At 37.3% G+C, this 25,035-nt stretch overlaps 1 long non-coding RNA gene across 1 annotated transcript; it reads left to right on the top strand.

Annotated features, from left to right (window-relative positions):
• Positions 1-215: 215 nt before the first annotated feature.
• On the top strand, positions 216-24,888 carry LOC116878019. Its single transcript, XR_004384758.1, has 3 exons — positions 216-448; positions 1,941-2,008; positions 24,539-24,888. It is a non-coding gene; the product is annotated as an uncharacterized LOC116878019 (long non-coding RNA).
• Positions 24,889-25,035: the final 147 nt, after the last annotated feature.

Below are 25,035 nucleotides of genomic sequence, written 5' to 3'. Positions count from 1 at the left end.
TTGGGAACTGGTTGGCCCTAGTTCACCAGACTGCAGTTTCGCCAGCACAGGAAAAAGGATGCGGGTCAGGCCACATTCCTGGGTGCTGCCCCGGCTCTGTTCCTTACAACAGTTTTTCACTTCAGTCCCTAATTTTGAGACTTCTCTCCTCTTCAAGGAGCTTCTTTCTTCAAAACTCTTCAGTCTGAATCCTCATTCACTTTTTTTTTTTTTTTTTTTTTTTTTGTGAGAAATCTCACACTGCACCCACAGAGCGCCATCTGGAGCTTGGTTCCCTCTCCCAGTCTAGCACTCCAGGAGGTGTGAGGAATCCAGTGACTGGTCAGGATTCCATCAATAGGTTCTGCCTTCTGACTTGAGAACCAATAGGGCTTGGCCAATGGAGAGCCTGGAGAGTGAGGACAGGATGTGCCTTCCCTGGCTCCCTTCCTTCAAGTTGGCTGAGATGGTCAGTTTTATGTGTCCATTTAGCTGAATTTCTCAGTCATTTAATCAAACATGAACTTAGGTATTGCTGTGAGAGTATTTTTTAGATATGACTGAAGTCTATAATTAATTGACTCTCTGTAAGGAAGATTCTCCTAGGTCATTTGGGCAGGCCTGACTCAGTCACTTGAGCCCTTAAGAGCAGAAGTGAGGCTTCCCAGAAGACCAAATTCTGTCTATGGACAGGAGGTTCATCCTGTGTCTGAGAGTTTCAGCCTGCCCCTCCCGAAGGCCTATTAGCACATTTTGGCCTGGCCTTGCTAGTCTCCACAGTTACATATGCCAATTCCTTGCACTAAAGGCCTTACTGTTGATCTCCTACTAGTTCTGTTTCTCTGGTTGATTCCAGTAGCTTCAAGCTGGCTCTGTCTCTTAACCAAAGGCCAATGCTCCTGTCAAGTGACCATCTCTATATGACTCTCTCTCCTTCCTGGTCTTCAACTGCTTCTGGGCTAAGGGTGGCAAGAGCCCGAGTTACTGAATCGTTACTACAAGTTTGCATACCCCACACTTGTACATAATCCCTATGTAAGTCACTTGTCCCCAAATCAAACTATTTTGAGTGTGTTATTTCCTCTTGGGACCTAAGTGATACATCCATTAATAAGAACACTTAATTTAGAAAACCATCATCAAATGCACTAATTCTTTTTTTTTTTTTAAGATATTATTGAGTGCTTATTAGGAGCTGGCCAAGTGCAAAGCTCAAGAAATATGACAGTTAATAGAAACAACATTGTCTGTGTCTTCATGAGCTTATAGTTTGGAAGGGGAGGTAGACAACTCAACAAATAACAATTGTTTTTGTAGGAAATTCTACAGGAGGGAAAGGACAGTACACAATTAAGAGCGCAGAGAAGGGGCTCCTACGCCAATACTGAGTTGAGGCATCTGAGAAATCTTTACGTAGGAAGAGATAATCCAAGCTAGGCCTGAAGTCAGAGGGAAAAATGAGCCAAGCAAAGGGAGGTGTGGGGTAAATGGTATCTGTGTATGGTGGGGAGAAGTGTTTCTGAAAAGGGAGTAACATGTGCAAAGGCCTGTGCTCGCTTCGGCAGCACATATACTAAAAAAAAAAAAAACATGTGCAAAGGCCTAGAGTCCCAGGAGGGCATGGCTCCTTTAAGACCCCGAAGGTCACTGGGTATAAGAGGAGAGACAGTGCAGGCTGCAGAAGCAAGGGGCAGCCAGATCAGGAAGGACCTTGCTTTCAGGTTAAAAAAGGGTTTCAGGCCTGGGGATGCTGTAATCAGAAAGCTCACTCTGAAGTGCAGAAAAAAATACTGAAGGGGTGAGACTAGAGTCCTAGTGATGCAGGTAAAAAAGAAAATGGTAGTTTTCGAGAGATGCTTAGAAAGTAGATATTACTGATCTCAAGGAGAAATGGGATTTGGGCTTTGAGGGATGGGGAAGGTGAAGGAAAAAGAAGAGTAAAAATGTCCCTTCATTTTCAGCGTTGGCTGGATGACTGACGGAACAGTGTCTGGGCTAGGAAACACAGGTGTCAGGAGAAGAGAATGAGGTGAGTTATGAACACGTTCAATTTGTGGAGCCTGTGAGTAATGTAGGGGGAGGACGAAGAGCAGGATATACAGGTCTGAAGCCCAGAAGAGAGTTTTAGACAAGAAATAAAAATCTGAGATTCATTAGTAAATAGATGATCATCGATCCTATGGGACTGACTGAGAAATCTTAGGGAAAGAATATAAAGTGAGAAAGAGCAGGGTCACAGACCAAAGCAAGGAATGCCATATTTGGATGGATGGTAAAGAAAGGATCTTATGAAGGAGTCTGAAAAGCAGGAGAGAGGGAAAAAAAAAAATGAGAAGAGGAATCTTCTGAAATGTGAGAAGAAAGTGTTTCAGGCAATTTTTGTATAAAAGAGCAAGAAGGGTCTGGAAATTGCACTAGGGAATGAGGAAGACATTGCTCCCTCCTTTGAACCTGGACAGAGTGTGGGAAATGTGTAACTTCTACGTGAAAGACAGCAGAAGTATAGCCTCCTTATGGGAGAACTATGACTTAATTGAGACAAGGTGGTGCACATTCTGAGAAAAGAGAGGGTGTTCCTATATTACAGAAGGGATTTCTAGAAGATATGGTTGTAAGTTTGGACAAAATGCCCCGAGAGACATGAAGATGTGTTTGTAGGGTCCATTTCTCCTCCCACCACCACAGTGTTCTTAACATACCAGCAAGACAAAAGCACCATCTCTCTGAATAATAATATCCAGACATATGGGTGATAGTCCACCAGACATGCAGGACTCCATGGTAGTGACCAATGGGGCCAATAAGTAAGAAGAAATATTTTGCAAAATAAAACGAATCTGGAATACATGGGTTTAATTTGACAAGCTCCATAAGCTGCTGTATATATCAGTGATTCCCAAATAACAGAGAAGAAATGTTCCCTGATTTGAGGCAAAGTGACAAAAATGCAAATAATGTAATGAATTTTGTAATAATATTAATAATTATTATTTCAATTCAATAATGGCTGAATATATTCAATTTTAATAATAGTTCTTTACCCTTAAATTATATTATTCCTTCAATTTTTGGTTGTTAAAACTGATTCTTTTATGAAACAATGGTAATAATAAAAGACAATTTATCTAAATGATCTTTTTTGGTAAGATAAAAGAGTGGAAACCTATTAATTTTACTGGTTTTTGAAAACTCCAAATCTGGAAACTGTTCATTGGTTTCCACCCTGTGAATATTTTTTTTTCAGTGTGATATAATTTATTCATACCAATTAAGAATTAGGAAGACAGGACTTAAATGTTACTTGACGTAATAGTCTTTTTGTCAGCTGCCAAGTAGCATCCACTAGCATTCCCTCTGGAACACAGTTTGGGGGAGCTAGTGGATGTATGAGAACTCTAAGAACAAAGGACTCTGCATTCACTTACACTTGGTAAACCTTGCATACCAAATCTTTCTCCTGTGTTTTGTAATGTACATATCGCATGAAAGACTAAGAAATCCTGGAGTCAAGAAATCAATTAAATTTTGTTTAATGGGTGAACAAACAAATTTGTTTGCTGCACAACTAATTTTGTTGTCTGGCACACCTAATTAATGTCTCCTGGAATAATCTTCTGTGAGGACCAATTCAAGAAGTATTTGAATGGTTGCTCTTGAATAGTAATTAAAAATGTATCTCCATGCTATATATAAGAAATCCAATCAAAGCTGAAGCCTATTGAAGTACAATTTCATTTTTTAAAAATTATATCATACTGGGGCACCTGGGTGGTTCAGTGGGTTAAAGCCTCTGCCTTCAGCTCAGGTCATGATCCCAGGGTCCTGGGATTGAGCCCCGCATCAGGCTCTCTGCTCAGCAGGGAGCATGCTTCTACCTCTCTCTCTATCTGCCTGCCTCTCTGCCTACTTGTGATCTCTGCCTGTCAAATAAATAAATAAAATCTTTAAAAAATATATATCATACTGATTTTTACATACCTCAGTCTGTTGGCCATGCTCAAAAATAACAATAGCAAATATTTATGTGGCATTTACCATGTTTTGGGCACTATTCTAAACACTTTCAGACGTGTTAACTCATTCATTCTTTGAAATTGCCTACAAGGTATTATAATTATCCCCATTTTATGAATGAAGGTACTAAGCCACAGAGGGATTATGTCACTTGTCCAAAATCATGCAATTTGGTCCAGAGCTCAAGCCTGTGGTCACTATGCTGTGTTGCTTTCTCACAGGTTCCTTACAGCTGGCAGAGTTGCCAAAAGTCAATTCACGTCTGCATGGCTGGATTGGCCACCCATAAACTTGCCTAAAGAATGAATGGTGAATTGAGGTGCTCTGACACTATTCAGCAGGGGTTTACCTGATCAAGATTGACTGTTTCTCAAGCTTGGTCCCACCACAAGACATCATGAACTTTCCACAGACTTTGGAAATAGTAAGGGCCCAGGGTGAATTCTCTTTGAAAGGAGTCACCAAGGTAGGGACTGACCACACTTCTAAGGAACCAGGGACTCAGGGGGAGAGTCTATCTCCAGTATCTCTGGAAGGAGTTGGCCAGGATGGACTGATATCTTGGTCAGGATTTACTCTGGGAGAGGCTCTGGTTTCAAGGCTCTTGTCACAAAGGCTTCTGGGAAGTGGTTAGATTAGTGCTGGCTAGTGGCTGAGTCTGGGGTGTTGGGCAGAGCTGGTGTGAGGGAGGACAGAGGACTGCTGACACCTAATTGGGCCACCTCCCCAGTTCTCTGTTGAATTCTCAGACTGCAATTAACCTTTTATTTGAGAAAAATAACATTCTGCTTTTGTGCCTGTTAAGAAACCACTCACATAAAACCAGGGACTCAGTTGTCCTCCCCTGAAACAATTATTTGCCACCAGTAGAAGGTCTGTAAGCATTCAGTACTAATTTAAGTTCAAGATTGTTCTGCTCCCCTGTTTTGTGGCCAAATTATATTGGGAAAAACATTTCTAAATACCTTTGGATATCTTCAAAGTTCATCCTGTGTTTCAATCATAATCAAGGTTTTTGTTTTGTTTTTTAAGAATGCCAAAGCCAATCCCCTTGGGGTGGGAAGGGGCGACTGAAACATTGAATTTAAAGAAATTAAAGCAAGAACTAAAAGAAAATTGGTAGAAAAAAGTTGAAATTAAAGTCATACCTTTGACTGGCAAACATAGTTTTAACAAAACCATATATAACACTGTTAATTACAAAAAAAAAAAACCACCAACAACAACAACCAAAGGGAACTTACAAATATAAGTAGTAAATCTATTTGGCTAATTTGGGGGTATAACCAGGCATAGGCGGTGAGAGAGCATACTTGTCTATTCCTAAAACATTAGCAGCCAAGTCCAAGGATGGAAGGCAAGAAAACGCTCTTCTACAAGAGGGTAGTTTCTTACTATTTCCTGAAAGAAAACTTTTCATCCTGTTATCATATTTTTGCCCCTTTCCCACTAAACTGACAGAAAAAAATTCAATTTTATCAAAGGAGGAGATGGTCATCCTGGAAATCAAAGAGTAGGGTATTGTTGAAATTGCTTGACAAATCATATTAAGATATAAGCACTTGGCTTATTCAGAGATGCAGCAAAATATTTGGGGGACATTTGCTGATAAAATTCTAGGTCAGAGAAATTCAAGCTTTTGAAAAGTCCCATGCTAGTATTCTTTTGGGTTGCCAGTTTGTTTTTACTAGTAATTACACATTAAAACTCCACTTTGTTTCGCTTAACAGATGACATGTGAGACCGTAGGTGACAAAGACAGATTATCAAGGGAAGTGGTGGAAAATCCTTCTAAACTATTTGAAGAAAGGAAAGATTTTAAATCAGGAGTAATTAAACCCAGCAGGGACTAAAGTCAAGATGCCCAGACTACATAGTAGAGTCATCATCTCTAGACTTATAGTTAAATGATTCTGTGATTCAGCTTAGACTTTCATTCAGAAATGAGTCTATTGTTTGATAAAGGAAAATAGAACAGAAAGTTTTTAACTATTAGTGGAAAAATTATGGTTGACGATTGATTATTTTCTTAACGAACTGTGTTCTTATATAAATGCAGAATAAAGATTGCCCATAAATGTCTCAAACCACATACCCATGTCTTGTTTTCTGAATAGCTTTATAGCATATTTAGTGCCTTTTAGGTATTTATTTAATTCTGCTTCATTTTTAGATAAGAATATCTATATATAGATATAGATGTAGATATAGATAAGGATATATATATATATAAATATATATATATATATTTATATATAGGCTCAATAGCATAACAAGATTTTATATGCAGAGAAAAAAATGCCAAGAGGGCATTGCAGGCATTTTTTTTGTTCATTCTCCAAGACCTAGCTGGAAGGTCACTGACCCAGGAAGCTCTCTCCGCTTTACTGTCACAAAGTTAACTGTTCCCTTTTCTCTGCTCCCATAGCTCTTAGTCCAGACCTCCACTGGAGCACATAGCTATTACTTTAATGTAACTATTTGCTTCTGTTTAAGCTCAGAAGCAGAGAACTTGCTTTACTCGTTATTTTGTCTCCAGCACCTGGCACTGTGTATGGCATACAGTAGGCGCACCGTCATTACAACTGACCCATGGTCTTTTCAATGGGAAGTAAAGGTAGAAACTACGTGAGGCTTGCAGATACAGCTATCCACACGCTGACACTGTCTGAGACTTCTTTTTTGCCTTTGAACTTGTCTGGTACCTCTGTCCGAAAGTCCACCCAACCTTGATTTTTTAAATTATTATTATTGTTAATTAATTAATTTGAAAGAGTGAGAGCAAGCAAGAGATCAAGTATGCGCGTGCACATATAAGTGAGGGGAGATAGGGGAGAGGGGGAAGGAGAGGGACAAGCAGAGTCCCGCGTGGAACAAGAGCCCATCACAAGGGCTCCATCTCATTCAGGACCCTGAGATCACGACCTGAGTGGGAACCAAGGATCAGATGCTTGACTAAGCCACCCAGGCACCCTGCAACCTTGATTTTTTAGGTATGAATCTTATTTAGTCTTCTAGTGTGCCTAAACTCTAGTGTGTCCAACACTTTGGTTGTTCTAAATTGTATAATATTGAGCTCAATTTGCAGTTAGGGCACTGTAGAAGAAAATTCAGAAATCTTGGAGTTTATATATAAGACTTGGATGTAAGAGTTAACCAGTTCCCACCTACCCAACTATAGGGCAGTACCCCTTTAAAGTTATCTCATCCCACTCTCTGTATGGATATGACTACCATCAGGTCTTTAATTTAACTTAATTTATTGTGTTTTAAAAAACAAACACTTTAAAAAAAAACACTTTATTGAGATGTAATTTATATCTATATACGACACCTCTTTAAAGTGTACAATGCAATGGTTTTCAGTGTATTCATAGAATTGTGCAGCCAATACTACTAATTCCAGAACATTTTCATCATCTCCCCCAAAAATCTGAACCAATTGGTCACCTACCACCTACCCCCCCAGTCCTAGGCAATCACTAATTTCTTTTCTGTTTTTATAAATTTGCCTATTATGGACATTTCAGATAAACGGAATCATATAATACCTGGTCTTTTGTGTCGGGCTTCTTTCATATAGCGTTTTCAGAGGTCATCTGTGTTTTACATGGATCATTACTTTATCCCTTTTTACTGCCGAATAATATTCCATCACTTGTATATACTACATTTCATTTATCCATTCATCAGTCAATGGACATTTGGGTTGTTTTCACTTGTTAGTTGTTACGAATAGTGCTGCTATGAACATTCCCACGTAAGTTTTTATGGACATATGTTTTCATTTCTCTTGAACGTATACCAAGGTGTGGAATGTTGGATTACATGGTAACTCTATGTTTAACATTTTGAGGAGCTGCTGATCTGTTTTTCTTTTTTCTTTTCTTTTCTTTTTCTTTTTTCTTTCTTTTTTTTTTTTTAAGATTTTACATTCTTACATGTCAGAGAGAGCGAGCACAAGCAGGGGGAGCAGCAGGCAGATGGAGAACTGGTCTCCCCACTGAGCAAGGAGCCTGAAACCAGACTCCATTTCAGGACTCTGGGATCATGATCCGAGCTGAAGGAAGATGCTTAACCTACTGAGTCACCCAGGCGTCCCTGCCATTCTGTTTTTAAAAATAGGTACACCATTTTAGACTGTCACTGGCAATTATGAGACTTCCAGTTTTCCCACATCCCCACAACAGTTGCTGTTGTCTGTCTTTTTGATTATAGCTAATCTAGTGGGTTGTAAAGTGGTACCTCATTGTGGTTTTGAGTTTTATTTATCATGGCTGATGATGTTGAACATTTTTTCAAGTGCTTATGGGCCATTTGTATATAGTCTATGGAGAAATATCTATTCAGATATTTTGCACATTTTAAAATTAAGTTATATTATTATTGAGTTGTAAGAGTTCTTTATATATTCTAGGTATAGTAAGTCCCTTAACAGGTATACAATTTGCAAATATTTTCTCTCATTTTGTGGGTTTTCTTTTCACTTTTTTTGATGGTAACTTTTGCAACACAAAAGTTTTTCATTTTGATGTAATTCAACTTATCTATTTTTATTTTCTGTTATTGCTTGTGCTTTTGGTTTCAAACCTAAGAAACCACGGTCTTCTCTAAGGTCATGAAAATTTAGGCCTTTTTGATAAAGAATTTTATAGTTTTAGCCTTATATTTAGTTTTTTAAAAGTCTATTTTGAGTTAATTTTTTATACAATATGAGGCAAAAGTCCAACTTTATTACTTTGCATATGGATATCCAGTTGTCCCAGACCCATTTATTGCAAACATTGTTCTTTCTCCCACTGAACTGTATTGACAATTAATTGACTGTGAACGCAAGGTTTTATTTTTGGACTCTAAATGCTATTCCATTGATCTAAATGTCTGTCTTTATGCCAACATCATCCTTATTTTATTATTATAGCTTTATAGTAAGTTTTAAAATTGGGGAGTGTGAGTCGTCCAACTTTGTTCTACATCAAGATTTTTTTTTTGCTGTTCTGGGTTGCTAGGACTTCCTTATGAATTTCAGATCAGTTTTTTAATATCTGTGAAGAAGCCACTTGGGGTTTTGATAAAGATTGAACTGATTCTGTAAGTCAACTTGGGGAGTATTGCCAATGAACATGAGTGTATCCATTGTATCTAATCCATGAAAAATACACATCTTTTCATTTATTTACATTGTCTATTGTTTCATGATGTTTCATAGTTTCCTCAATACAAGTTTTACATTTCCTTTGTTAAGTTTATTTCTAAGTGTTTTATTCTTTTGATGCTATAGTAGATGGAGCTGTATTTATTTATTTATTTATTTGACAGAGAGAGAAAGAGAGAGAGAGAGAGCAAGAGAGGGAACACAAGCAGGGGGAGTGGGAGAGGGAGACACAGGCTTCCCGCCAAGCAGGAAGCCTGATGTGGGGCCTCTATCACAGGACCCTGGGATCAAGACCTGAGCGGAAAGCAGACGCTTAATGACTGAGCCACCCAGGTGCCCCAGATAGAGCTGTTTTTTTGTGATGCCTACAGCTTTGCTTTTTTTTTTTCCTCCAAGATTTCTTTGGCTATTCGGGGTCTTTTGTGATTCCATTTTAGAATTGTTTGTTCTAGTTCTGTGAAAAATTGCATTGCATTAAATGTGCAGATCACTTTGGGTAGTATAGACATTTTAGCAATATTTGTTCTTCCAATCTATGAGCGTGGAATGTCTTTCCATTTCTTTTTGTTGTCTTCAATTTCTGTCATCAGTGTTCTATAGTTTTTAGAGTACAGATCCCTCACCCCTTTGGTAGGTTTATTACTAATAAGATACTACTATTTTTGGTGAAATTGTAAATGGGGTTGTTTTCTTAATTTCTCTTTCTGCTCCTTCATTTGATGTATAGAAATGCAACAGATTTCTGTACACTGATTTTGTATCCTGTGGCTTTACTGAATCGTTTATCAGTTCTAGCAGTTTTTTGGTGGAGTCATTAGGATTTTCTACATTTGTTATGTGGTCATTATGCAAAAAGCGAAAGTTTTAATTCTTCCTTGCCAATTTTGGATGCCTTCTATTTATTTTGTTGTTTGATGCTGCATCTAGGACTTCCAGTACTATGCTGAATAAAAGTGACGACAGTGGACATCATTGTCTTGTTCCTGACCTTGGGGGAAAAGCTCTGTTTTTCCCCATTAAGGATAATACTAGTTGTGGGTTTTTCATATATGACCTTTATTATGTTGAGGTATGTTCCTTCTAAACCTACTTTGTTGAAGGTTTATCATGAACGGCTGTTGCACTTCGTCAAATGTTTTTTCTCAACTATTTAAATGATCATACGGTTCTTAACACTTTCTTTTATTAATGTGGTGTATGACGTTGATTGATTTGCAAATATTGAACCACTCTGGCAACCTAGGAATAAATCCTACTTGATCATGGTGAATGTTTATTTATTTATTTGAGAGAGAGAGAGCATGAGCCAGGGGAGGGGGGCAAAGGGAGAAGGAGAGAGAATCTCATGCAGACTCCTCACTGTATGTTTGATCCTACTACCCCGAGATCATGACCTGAGCCAAAATCATGAGTCAGACACTTAACAGACTGAGCCACCCAGGAGTGATTTTTTTTTTTTTTAAATGTGTTGTTGAATTTGTTTTGTTAGTACTTTGTTGAGGATTTTTGCATCTATGTTCATCAGGGGTATTGGCCTGTAGTTCTCTTTTTTTAGTCATGTCTTTAACTGGTTTTGGGTATCAGGGTAATGCTGGGCTCACAGAATGAATTTAGAAGTTTCCTTCCGTTCCTACTTTTTGGAATAGTTTGAGAAGAATAGGTATTAACTCTTCTTTAAATGTTTGGTAGAATTTTCCTGTGAAACCATCTGGTCCCGGACTTTTGTTTGTTGGCAGTTTTTTTGATTACTGATTCAATATCTTTACTGATTATTAGTCTGTTAAAATTTTCTATTTTTTTCTGTTTCAGTTTTGGTAATTAATATATTTCTAGGAATTTATCCATTTTTTCCAGGTTGTCCAATTAGTTGGCATATAGTTTTTCACAGTATTTTCTTATAATTGTATTTCTGTTGTGTTGGTTGTTATTTCTCCTCTCTCATTTGTGATTTTATTTTTTTGATCTTTTCTCTTTTTTTCTTGATAAGTCTGGTTAGAGATTTATCAATCTTAGTGATATTTTTTCAAAGAACCAGCTCCTGGTTTCATTGATCTGTTTTATTTTTAATTTTTTTTAGTTTTGATATCATTTATTTCTGCTCTAATCCTTACTATTTCTTTCCTCTTGGTGGCTTTAGGTTTTGTTGTTCTTTTTCCAGCTCCTTTAGGAGTAAGATTAGTTTATTTATTTGAGATTTTTTTTCTCTTCTTAACGTAGACCTGTATTCAATATATTTTCCTCTTAGAATCACTTTTGCTTTATCCCAAAGGTTTGGGACTGTTGTGTTTTCATTTTGATTGTTTCCACGTAATTTTTTATTTCTTCTTTTATTTTCTGGCTGGCCCAGTCCTTGTTTAGTAGCAGGTGATTTAACCTTCATGCATTTGTAATCTTTCCAGATTTTTTGTGTGTGATTGTATCCTAATTTCCTAGGGTTGATGATCAGAAAAGATGCATGGCATAACTTTGATCTTCTTAAATGTGTTAAGGTTTTTTGTTTTTGTTTTTTTTGTGGGCTAATATGTGATCTGTTCTGGAGAACATTTCATGTGTACTGGAAAAGAATGTGTATTCTGTTGTTTTAGGATGGAATGTTCTGAATATATCTGTTAAATCCATCTGGTCCAGTATGTCATTCAAAGCCATTGTTTCAGTGTTGATTTTTTTGTTTAATTTAGTATTAGTTAATTTTTTGTTAATTTAGTATGGGATGCTAAAGTCTCATACTATTATTTTATTATTATTATTATTATATTATTATATTATTATCAATTAGTTCCTTATGTTCCTTATGTTTGTTATTAACCCAACATAGGGTGCATAAATATTTAAAATTGTTAAATCTTGTTAGAGTGCCTTGATTATTATTATATAGTGTCTTTCTTTTTCTTTTGTTACAGTCTTTGTTTTAAAATTTATTTTATCGAATATAAGTATTGTTACTCTGGCTTTCTTTTGCCATTTGCATGATAGGTGTTCTCCATCCTCTCACGTTCAATCTGCAGGTGTCTTTAGGTCTAAAATGAGTGTCTTGTAGGCTGCATATAGATGGGTCTTTTTTTATCCATATTGTCATGCTGTGTCTTTTGATTGAAGCATGTAGTCCATTTACATTCAAAGTAATTAACTGATAAGATATGTATTTATTGTCATTTGTTATTTGTTTTGTTTGTTGTTTCCAAAGATTTTCTCTGATCCCTTCTTGTTTTTCTCTCTTTCATGGTTTGCTGATTTTCTTTAGTGATATATTTGGATTTCTTTCTCTTTATTCTTTGTATATATGGTTACTATTAGGTTGTACATAACCCCTCCTGCATATAGCAGTCTATATTAATTTGATGGTCATTGAGTTTGAACCCATTCTTTACTCCTCTCCTCCCCACATTATTAGGTATATGTTTTTATATTTTACATCCTTTTATTTTGTGAGTACTTTGATTTTTTTTTTTAGAGTAACATTCATTTTTACTGCTTCTGTGTTTTCTACCTTTATATGGTCACTTTTTCTTATACAGTTGCCAGGGTGATATATATTTGACTAATAAGCCAAATTTGGCCTGTAGGTATATAGGCTTTTGAAATTTAGGCCAAGAGTGTGCTCTCTAGACAGACACCACATTCAAACTTTTTATTCTGCAATTTTTATATTTTTACATTTATGTTTATATATTTATATTCTGTGTATTTCTTCTATTCCGCAGTTAAGCCAGGTATTTAAAGGCTTTGAAGTTGGTAATGCTTGCAATAAACCAGCTTGCTTTTGGCATATTTATTTATCTCAATGGAGTAATTTCCTGGTCTCTGAACTTTGAAATCTTGCAGTCATTGTTGATAACTTTTGTAAAGTTTTTTTTTTTTTACCCTTTAAAATCATTACCCTATGTATTTAACAGCACTGAACTGTACTTAAAAATGGTTAAGATCATTAAAAAAATCACCCAAATTAAATACAAATAGATTCTCATTGTATACGATTTAGACAATCAAAAGTACAAAAGCTCTGAAAGTCCTCTTTCACTTCTCTCTACCAACCCTTCCCCTTTTACAGATAATTATTGTCACTAGATTGGAGTATGATTTTCTGTTCACTTAGAGACTTTTACACACACACACACACACACACACACACACACACGGCTTTTAGTTTTTTACATAAAAAGTAGGCTGGGTGGGGCACCTGGGTGGCTCAGTGGGTTAAGGCCTCTGCCTTCGGCTCGGGTCATGGTCCCGGGGTGCTGGGATCGAGCCCCGCATCGGGCTCTCCGCTCAGCGAGGAGCCTGCTTCCTCCTCTCTCTGTCTCTGCCTATCTCTCTGCCTACTTGTGATCTCTGTCTGTCAAATAAATAAAATCTTAAAAAAAAAAAAAGTAGGCTGGGAAAATAGTATGGAGGTTCCTTAAAAAGTTAAAAACAGAGCTACCCTATGACCCAGCAATTGCGCTACTGGGTATTTACCACAAAGATACAAATATAGTGATCCAAAAGGACACCTGCACCCCAATGTTTATAGCAGCAATGTTCACAATAGCCAAACTAGAAAGAGCCCAGGTGTTCATTGACAGATGAATGGATAAAGAAGATGTGGTACACACACACACACACACACACACACACACACACACACACACAGGAATACTATGCAGCCATCAAAAATGAAATTTTGCAATGACATGGATAGAACTAGAGGGTATTATGCTGAGTGAAATAAGTCAATCAGAAAAAGACAATTATCATATGATTTCACTCATCGGTGGAATTTAAGAAACAAAATAGAGGAGCATAGAGGAAGGAATGGAAAGATAAAACACGATGAAATCAGAAAGGGAGAAAAACCATAAGAGATTCTTGACCATAGGAAACAAACTGAGGGTTGCTGGAGGGGAGGGAGGTGGCTGGATGGGGTAACTGGGTGATATGTATTAGGGAGGGCAAAGATGTAATGAGCACTGTGTATTATATACAACAGATGAATCACTGAACTTTACTTCTAACACTGATAATACACTGTATGTTAATTAATTGAATGTAAATAAAATAAAATAAAATAAAATAAAATAAAATAAAATAAAATGTAGGCTGGACAAATATATCCCCATCTTATTGACAATAGGTGTCTTTGGATGGAGAAAGTTCAGTAAAGGGGAATGAAGGAGAACTTTTCAGTTTTTAGCCATTACTGTCAATGTTGCATGAACATGATTTGCATACATCTTTGTATAAAAGCTACCTCAGCAAGACAGGAAACCTGGATGCTACAAATGAGAAGAATGGTAGACTAGGTAAAAATACTATACTGTATCAGTCAGGGTTCAACCTGAGAAGCAGAGCCAATAAGGAAAATAAATAAGTAAATAAAAATATTAGATAGATAGATAGATTGATGTGATATTGGGGCTGATTAAGGAAGTCTGAAATGAGCAGGGCAGGTCCTCACGAAGCAAGAATTGTAGGTAGTTTGGAACTATATCTTCTTTTGGAAAAGCTTCTGTTCTATTTCTCAGGCTTTTCAGCTGATTGAATCAGGCTCACCCAGATTATTCAAGATAATGCACTTTACCTAAAGAGTAGGGGTTTTACTTACATTTGCAAACTACGTTTACAGCAAAACCAAGATTAGCATTTGATCGAATAACTGGATACTATAGCCTAGCCAAGTTGACACATCAAAGATTAAAAATTTATGGATAGCAAAAGACACTGTAAACAAAAGACAACAGATAGGTAAATATATTTACAATATAGATAATAAAATATTAATATTCAAAATTTATTGAGTTCCCCCAAATCAAAAAGAAAGCCAGGGTGCAGCTGATAGAAATATGGGCAAAAGATATGAATAGGAAATTCATATATAAAATATGATAGTCTGATGGAAAAATGTAAGAAAATGCTTAAACTCACTAAGAACTAAGAAAATAAAAGGTAAAATGATTTGAATTTTCAAAATTAAAAAAATAAAATTTTAAATTTCCCTGGTAATTTTGGCAAACATTTTTTAAAGATTATTTATTTATGAGAGAGAGAGAGAGAGACAGAATGTGTGGGGGGGCATGTGAGCCGTGGGAGAGGCAGAGGGAAAGAGAGAGAGAAAGAATCTCAAGCAGGCTCCACACTGAACATGCAGCCTGACAAGGGGTCTGATTTCATGACCCTGAGATCATGAGTCAAAATTAAGAGTCAGTTGCTTAACTAACTGAGACACCCAGGTGCCCCTTGGCAAATGTTTAAAAAGGTAGATAATATCTAAAGTTGGCAAAAATGCAGAAGAACGGGCATTCTCATTCATACACAATCCTTTGGTGAGAGTATACATTGCTAAAGACTTTTTTTTTTTTTTTGGATAAAGCCTTTAAAAAGGAAATGTAGAAGTACCCATGAAAATTTTAAATAAGTATAACTTTTCCTTGGTGAACTATTGCCATGAATCAATTGTCTTATTCCTTCTGTTAATCACCAACTTCCAGTGTTAGTCTTGTATGACTGATGAGCCCAGCTGAATTCTCTGATCCTTCTCTCTGTATCTGAGTTCAACTTACACACTACTGCTAGATAGATCTTCCTAATCCTCTTTTTTTTTCTCTTACACACACGTGCATGCGTGCGCGCGCGTACACACACACACACACACACACACATACCACAGCATTATTTGTAACAGCCTCAAGCTGGAAACGACCCAAATGTCTAACATAGCATGGATAAACAATTTGTGATATATTATGGGATATTTACAATAAAGAAAGTGAATGGACTATAGATTACAAACACTGACATGGATGATTCTCAAAAAATATTCTTGGGCAAAAGAAGTAAAGATCAAAGAAAATACAGTATGATTCCATTTAAACAAAATTCAAGAAAAGCTAAATTAAAGTGTGTTATTTAGAGATGCATAGGTAGGTAGTAAAATCATAAGGAAAAATGAAATAAATGACAATTCCAGATGTTAGGGTAGAGATTTCCTCAGCTCAGTGAAGAAGGGAGTTGTGATTAGGGACGTGAATTCAGGAGACTTCTGGGATGCTGCTGATCTTGGACTTTTTGACCTTGATGAGGATAACATGTTAAGCTGAACATACATGCTGTATGCTTTGTCTCTATTATCATAATTTTTAAAAATGCCACTAGGGTACTTTCTGAGGAGCTGGCAGTCTCCTATTTCTCTTCTCCCCCAGCTTTACTGAGATATAACTAATGTGTAACACTGTATAGTTTAAAGGGTACAATGGGTTGATTCAATATACTTATACATTGCAAAATGATTACCACCATAGTATCATTGACGCTTGAACAACACAGGTTTGAACTTCATGGGTCCTCTTATATGTGGATGTTTTTCAATACAGTACATTCCTATAATGTGTTTTCCTTATGATTTTCTTTTCTCTAGCTTACTTTGTTGTAAGCATACACTATATAATCCGATAACATACAAAATAGGTGTTAATTGACTGTTAATGGTAAGGCTTCTGGTCAACAGTAGGTTATTAGTAATTAACATTTGGGGGAGTCAAAAGTCATACTTGGATTTTTGGCTGTGCGGGGAGTGGGGGTTTGAGGAAAGGTGGTCAGTACCCGACACCCAGCATTGTTGGAGGGTCAACCCCAGCATTAGCCACTACCTCAAACCTGTCACCTGTAGTGGTTGCAACAGATTTGCCTTATCATTTTCTAAATTAAATTTACTTTTCTGTTTGTTGTATTTGACTTAAAAATTGTTAAAAATAAATTAGATGAAAAAGACCGGTATGAATTACTTCCTGCCTACAGAATAAAGGTCAGACTCCTCCACATTCAAATTCCTCCATATACTGGCTACCTCAGCCTTTGTAATCCTACTCCTACTCCTGTCTTCACTGGAAGCCAAAAAAAACCCCAAACAAAACAAAACCAAAAAAAGCCCCAACAGATACTAATTTTACCAAATTGCCTTTACCAAAAAAAAAAAAAGAAAAGAAAAGAAGAAGACTTTTTCTCTTGTTCTTTACTTGAGAGTAAACGGGGGAGAATTTTGAATTACTTACCACACATTTTTCTAAGATGAATCAGAGCAGGATGAAATGCCTGCTTGGTCTTTAGCTATAATGAAAATGTATCCACGGCACAATTTTCAGGAAGAACACATTTTTCCCAAGTCATTATCTAGTTAGCATCACGTGTTCACATTATGACTTTCCTTTTAGCTTAAATAAGCTCAAAAACTTTGTCAAAGGCGAGGGTATGTGATGTTAGATGTTCTGTTGTGCCCACCACAACATAGTGAGAAATACGAAATGACAAGAATTGAGCCCGGAGTCCTCATGCACAGACTATCGGTTTCACACTTAGTCATAGGCGACTTCACACAACCACTGAAAGAACCAGGGCCAAATGTTCCTGGAAAATGGGACTTCTGAGCCTCACAGACATTTGCTGCAAATACCTGAGCCTCATGCCTGGGTGGAGATCTCAGCAGGAAGACTGATGGGCAGCTTCCAGGGGAAAAACTGAGGGAGGGGCAGGATGTGGTCTTAGTGATTCATTAGTGGCCCCCCTTTCACCACCCATCTGAGTCAGCATGTGGCCACATGGCCCCACATGGTGGCTCTTGAGCTGTCATACCAGGCCTTCTATACTTGCCTTTATTAAAGCAGTTGGTGATTTTGGAAGCCCAATTTACATGAGTACTTTTATTCTGTCTTTCTAAATTATTCAAGCAAGAAATTGTTGAAGCTTTCTGATGGACATGATATGGTGGCGTGAAGAGTTGTGGGGTGTTTTTAGACTTGCTTGCCTCACCTGGTTCTTCAAATGGTAAAGTAATATCACATATCTGCAGGCAGCCTAACTTAGTAGATGAGAACCCGGGTGCTGAGGCCAAGCCCACTGGGTTCAAATCCCTGCTCGCCACCCTTGGATTTCTCATTTCAGAATTGTGCACATATCATTCTTTTTCGCCCTTCAGCATGAATTGTGTGCCCTTAATGGGATCGGTGCAGTGGAAACTAAGAGTCATCCTCGTTGGTGCAACAGTGGCAGAGGTCCCAGAGAGTTCCGGCAGAGCAGCGGTGGTTCTGTTGATGGCTGTGTCTGGGTTCCTGGTTGGCAGAGTGGATCACATTGTCCCAGGCTGGGCATTAACTTTCTGTGACTTGATTTGGGACACTGTTTTTTATTGCAGAGGCCTCAACTCACCATGCTGGCAATTCTGGGAGTTACACAATGACCTTTAAATGCTTAAACCAAACTTTTGGTTGCTTTTGGATGTAACTAAGGATAGGGCGCCTGTGGGGGGCTCAGTGGGTTAAGCATCTGCCTTAGACTCAGGTCATGATCCCCAGGGTCCTGGGATGGAGTACTGCATCGGGCTCCCTGCTCAGCTGGGAGTCGGCTTCTCCTTCTGCCTTTCTTTCTCTCTCTCTCTGTCAAATGAATAAATAAAATCTTAAAAAAAAATGTAACTAAGGATATTTACTGATTCAATGACCTGAAGAGCATTTATTACATTTTCTCAAGCTATTTTTTCATCTGTAAAGTAGCTTAGTAATACCTATCTCTCAGGATTAATAGCAGACTTAAGTACGCAAATATATGCATATCCAGCACTCAGTATGGTACTGGCCCGTAGTAAGAGTCCCTAAAATATTAGCTATTATTATTAATAATTTGTTGGGCATCAGAGTGATATTGGAGTGTCTACAGTAAGAGTGAATTTTAGTATGAGGAGGTTCTTGCCATTTACCTTGGAGCCAGGAATGACAGCTTGGAGTCTTAGAAATTAAAGATTATTACATGTTAGTTTCAAGATTCACATATGGTGACCCCATCTGAGTGGTTATATAGAAGAAATAATTCTCTTTATTATAATGATAGGATTAAATGTAAACTAGGAATTTTTATGGCTCATGGCTTTAATTTATGTTTGGTTGATTTAGGTAACCATATATTTTTAGTTTTACTTATTTAAATTTAATATACCGACTGGAAAGGGCACAAATCTTAAGTTTATAGCTTGATTATCACAGAAAACAAGATATTGCTCATTACTAACATTACAAAGGTCTACTTTGTGCTCTCATCCTCCAAAGGTAACCACTGCACAGATTTCTCTTGCCATAAATTAGTTTTGCCTATTTTTGAACTTTAAATAAACCGGATTATATAGTAGGTACACTTTTTGTTGCTAAATGTTACATTTTAAAAATTCAACCATGTTGCTACGCATACAAATAGTTTTCTTCACAGATGTACAGTATTGCATTATGCATATACTTTATTTATCCATTCCATTGTTAATCGACATTTGTGTGGCTTCTAGTTTGATTCTATTTTTTTTTTGGAAGATTTTATTTAATTTGACAGAGAGAGAGAGAGAGAGAGAGAGAACAAGCAGGGGGAGTGGCAGGCAGAGGGAGAGGGAGAAGCAGACTCCCTGCCAAGCAGGGAGCTTGATGCCCCACTCCATCACAGGACACGGAGAACCTGACCTGAGTCGAAGGCAGATGCTTAACCAACTGAGCCACCTAGATGCCCCTTGATTCTATTAAGAATAAATACTAATAATATTTTTGTAACTATGTTTTTGTGCTCATATGTAGGCATTTCTTTTGCATTTACTCCTAGGGGCTGAATTGCTGAGTTATAGAGTGGGTGTATGCTTAACTTTACTGGCAACAAAATTCCCAAAGTAGTTTTGCCAATTTGCAGTCCCACAGCATTTTAAGAGTTTCTCACAGTCTATATCCTCACTATTGTCAACCTTTTAAAATATAGCCATTCTGGGGTGTGATTATCTTGTTTTGTTTTCAATTTGCCTTTTCCTGGTAACTAATGATGTTGAGCACCTTCTAATGGTCATTGGCCATTTGGATATTCTTTTTTGTAAGAAATCTATTCATATCTTTTATCCTTTCTTAAAAATAATTAAGTCTGTCCATTTTTTCTTATTGATTTATAAGAGATATTTATATGGCCTAGAAATAGTTCTTTGTGTGATTTATCCATGCAAAATATCTTCTCCCACATTGCTTCTTGTCTTTTCATTCTCTTAATGGTGTCTTTTGATGAATAGAGGTTTTATTTTTTTTTTAGAAGATTTCATTGACTCATTTGAGAGAGAGAGAGTGAGTGAATGAGTTGGGGAGGAGCAATGGGAGAACAAGCAGACTTTGTGTTCAGTGGGGCTCAATCCCACGCGGGTCAATCCCATGACCCCAAGATCATAACCTGAACTAAAATCAAGAGTCAGATGCCCAACTGACTGAGCCACCCAGGCATCCCATGATGAACAGAGGTTTTAAATTGTAATGAGTCTGAATGATCAATCTTTCCTATTATGTTTAGTGCTTTTCTTTTTTTTTTTAAAGAGTCTTAATTTTTTGAAATTATTTTTTTAAGTAATCTCTATACTCACGCTGGGGCTTGAACTCGCAACCCTAAGATCAAGAGTTGCATGCTCTACCAACTGAGCCAACCAGGCACCCCCAAGAGACTTTATTTTTAAAAAGAAGTTTCAGGTTTACAGAAACATGAGCAGAAAGAACAGAGATTCCCATATATTTCTCTCCCCTCCCCAGATTCCCCTATTATTAACATCATGCATTGGTGTGGTTCATTTGTTACAACTGATAAACCAATATTAATACATTATCATTAACTAAAGTCCATAGTTTACATAAGGGCTCATCATTGTGGAAAAGTGTGAACACTTTGTGAAAGTGTTGTACACTTTCTTTTTGGTCTGACAAATGCGTAATGTTATTTATCAACGGTTACAGTGCCACATTGAAGTTTTACTGCCCTAAAAATCCCCTTTGCTCCACCTCTTCATTCTTTCCCAGTTCCTGACAACTGCTGATCTTTTTACTGTTTCCATAGTTTTGCCTTTTCCAGAATGTTATATTGGTGGAATCATACAGTGTGTAGTCTTTTCAGACTTACTTCTTTCACTCAGTGATATGCATTGAAGGTTCTTCCATGTCTCTTCATTTCTTTTTAGCACTCAATAATATTCCATTGACTGGGCATACTGTAGTTTATTTAACCATTCACCTACTGAAAGACAACTTGGTGGCTTCCAAGTTTTGGCAGTTATGAACAAAGTTTCTGTGAACATTTGTGTATAAGTTTTTGTGTAGTCTTAAGTTTTCAATTCCTTTGTGATAGCTGGATCATATTCCAAGAGTATACTTAGTTTTGCATGAAATCACTAGATTGTTTTCCAAAATAGCTGTACTATTTTGTATTCCCACCAGCAAAGATTGAGAGTTCCTGTTGCTCCATATCTTTGCCAGCATTTGGTATCATCCATATTCTGAATATTGACCATTCTAATTGTTGTGTGGAAGCTCATTGCTATTTTAATTTGCATCTTCTTGATGACACGTGCTGTGGAGCATCTTCTCATATGTTCATTGTTCAGCCATATATATTCTTTGGCAAGGTGTCTGTTAGGGTCTTTGGCTCATTGTTTGTTTGAGAGAGAGGGAGAGAGCATGTGCATGTGTGAGTGAGAGCCCAGCATGGGGCTCCATCTCACAATCCTGAGATCACTCTTTGAGCTGAAACCATGAGGTGGACACTTAACTGACTGAACCACTCAGGTACCCTTAGCTCATTTTAAAAATAGGTTGTTTGTTTTCTTATTGTTGACTTTTTTTTTTAAGATTTTATTTATTTATTTGACAGATAGAGATCACAAGTAGACAGAGAGGCAGGCAGAGAGAGAGAGAGGAGGAAGCAGGCTCCCCGCCGAGCGGAAAGTCCAATGTGGGGCTCGATCCCAGGACCCTGGGATCATTCAACCCACTGAGCCAGGCAGGCACCCCTATTGTTGACTTTTAAGAGGTTTTTTGGGTTTGGGTTTGGGTTTTTTTTTTTGGATAACAGTTCTTTATCAGTTGTGTGTTTTGCAAATATTTTCTCCCAGTCTGTGGCTGGTTTTCTCATTCTCTTGACATTGTCCCTCATAGAGCAGAAGTTTTTAAATTTAATGAAGTCCGCATCAGCCATGATTTTTTTCATGGGTAATGACTCTGTAAAAAGCCACAGACATACCCAAGGCCATGTAGGTTTTCTCCTATGGCCTCTTCTAGGAATTTTATAGTTTTTGTTCTATATTTAGCTCTATGATTCATTTTCTGTTGATTTTTGTAAAGGGTATAAGGTCTGTGTCTAGATTTACTCTTCTTGTATACAGATGTCCACTTGTTCCAGCAGCATTTGTTGAAGAGACTGTCTTTTCTCTATTGTATTGCCTTTGCTCCCTTGTCAAAGATCAGTTAACTTCATTTATTGGAGTTATTTCCAAGCTCTCTGTTATCTTCCACTGACTTATATTTCTTCTTTCATCAATACCACTTTGTCTGGACTGCTAAGTCACATTCTTATGGATGCCTAGACATCCCCAGTGTGGAAAATCAAGCTCATTATATAGAGGATGGAATTATGGCTCAGTATCTATTTGGGCTTATTGTCCATGGATCCAGAACTAGTTTATTTGTGACCAACTTAAAATGTACTAGTCTGTCTCTTTCAGTGGCAAGAGACAGAAACCCAACTCAAACTTAAACAAAGAAAGAAATGTTTTAGCTCACAGGAACTAGGAAGAACTGAGTGGAACTGGCATCACATACATTCCAAATATCTGTCTCTTTCTGCTCACCTTCTTATTTAGAGGATTTTTAATAAGAAGAAAAATTAAGGGCACCTGGGTGACTCAGTGGGTTAAAGCCTCTGCCTTCGGCTCAGGTCATGATCTCAGGGTCCTGGGATCGAGCTCCACATCGGGCTCTCTGCTCAGCGGGGAGCCTGCACCACCACCCTCTGCCTGTCTCAATGCCTACTTGTGATCTCTGTCAAGTAAATAAATAAAATCTTTAAAAAAAAAAAAGAAGAAAAATTAAAAACCAAAAAACCTACTTCTTACTTGCTTAAAGAATAATTTCTTCATTTCCTTCAAGTGTTTGTTCAAATCTCACTTCCTCAGTGACGCTGACCAACCTTCACTTTATTCAACACCTGTCTCCTTTTTACCATGCTTGACTTTTACATTTTATCCACTTACTACTTCTTAACATACTATATTATTTCTTTATTTATTTTTTAGTTTATTATCTCTCTTGGCTAGAATGTTAGTTCCACAAGGGCAGGATCCTTATGTATTTTGTTCACTGAGAAATTCAAGCTCCTAGAACAGGGCACGGACAGCACCCTACATGGTAGGTGATCAACAAATATTGCTGAGTAAATGAAAGGGAATTTATTTTCTCATATAAGATGAAATCCTGAGTTGGGTGGTTTCAGGATTATTGATTCTGTGGCTCAGTGACATAATCGAAGCCATGTTCTCTTCATTTTCCCTGTCTGCCACCCTCAGCATGCCAGCTTGGTCTCTTGGTCTGGTTCTCTTCATGATTGCAAGATGGCTGCTGCAGTTCTGGGCATCCCATTTATGTCTTTTTTTTCTCTAATCAATGAGGAATCCTATATTGATTTTTTAAAGACTACGCTTGCATATATAACAACAGAAATTAGAACACATGCAGAGAATAAATGCTACCCTCACAGGCACAGTCTTAATATAATTACTCAGTTGCAACAATGTTAATTTTGTCAATGTAAATTTATTAATGTTAAGAAGGCATATCTGGGTATAGCTAAATATAATAATTTGGACACTGCTTTTGAAAAGTTTAATAGCTGGAAATTATTTTTTAAAATACATATTATTTATTTTAATAAAATTTCTTAGGAAAAAAATGAGGAACTCTGTCATGAGGATGACTAAGGGAAAAGGGCTGAATATATTAAAGTGAGATAAAGTATTTTTAAAAACTGTGAAAATGTATTTAAAAATATAGAATTTCCATAAGGCATAATATGGCCAAAAGCACATGAAAGACAACTAACACATTTTTTTGATGAGATCAACTGAATGCATATTTTATTTAATGTAGGTCAAATAAATTAAGAAAACTCCCTTTTGCTAAAATAGAAAATAAGATAGTGGCAAGGAATCTGCTGAGCTCTTTTAACATTAACTGCTTTGAAAAAGTAAAGAATAATGTGAAAATGTTAATTTAACAAATGGACTGCATCGGTTGCAATATCGCTCCACCTATGTGAAAGGCTCATGCTTATAAAATCTGAAGAGAAAATAACTACAAATCACCCTGTTAATCCAGTGGGCATTTCTAGCTGAATTAAGTTTGTCCTTGTTAAAGAAATTATCTCCGTTTTTTTTCCCCCCTCAGGAATGCATGTAAAACAGTTCCTGTCTCGATGTACGCCTAAGGCAAAAAGTTCAGCGCTCAGTTACCTGCTGTGTGAAGTCTCCTATTTTGCAGGGAGCAAGTGAAATAGCATTTTAATCGGGAGTCTTGACCCATGCTCTTCTTTCTCCCTTCACAGCCCTGCAAGCTATTTGGCATATGAAGGTCCTGACCTGAGAAAACCATCTTGGATAACCGCGCAAGGAGAGGGAAAAATGCAACACCTAGGAGATTTCAGTAAACAGTAGAATCATGCCAACCTAATCTGTGTTAAAATGCTTGGAATGTGGGAGCCGCAGATGATGCCTGTTGTCTGTGTGTCTGACTGAATCCTTTCTTTTCTCAGAGCAGCAAAGCCAAGCCTGGGAACCAGGCCAAACGCCTGCCACTTACCTTAAATTGATCAGCCACTTGGAGATTAAAACCCCTGAAAGCTGCCACACCGTGAAAACAAGGCCTCCTTCACATTAAAGGCAAATGGCGACTTTGGGTTTGCTGTGATCTTTTTTCCATTTTATCCACTTTTTCACTGTGCACACTTTTTTTTTTTTTCCTTTCCATTTAGGCTCCAATGTAGAAGCCAATAGTTACAGCATCTTGGCCAGGCATTCATTAAGGTTTATAAGAACAAAATTT

Source organism: Lontra canadensis, unplaced genomic scaffold (genome assembly GCF_010015895.1).
Source record: "Lontra canadensis isolate GAN:19392208 unplaced genomic scaffold, GSC_riverotter_1.0 scaffold2, whole genome shotgun sequence".
In the NCBI taxonomy this organism is placed as follows: Eukaryota; Metazoa; Chordata; class Mammalia; order Carnivora; family Mustelidae; genus Lontra; species Lontra canadensis.
This window is presented reverse-complemented; position numbering and strand designations above follow the sequence as displayed.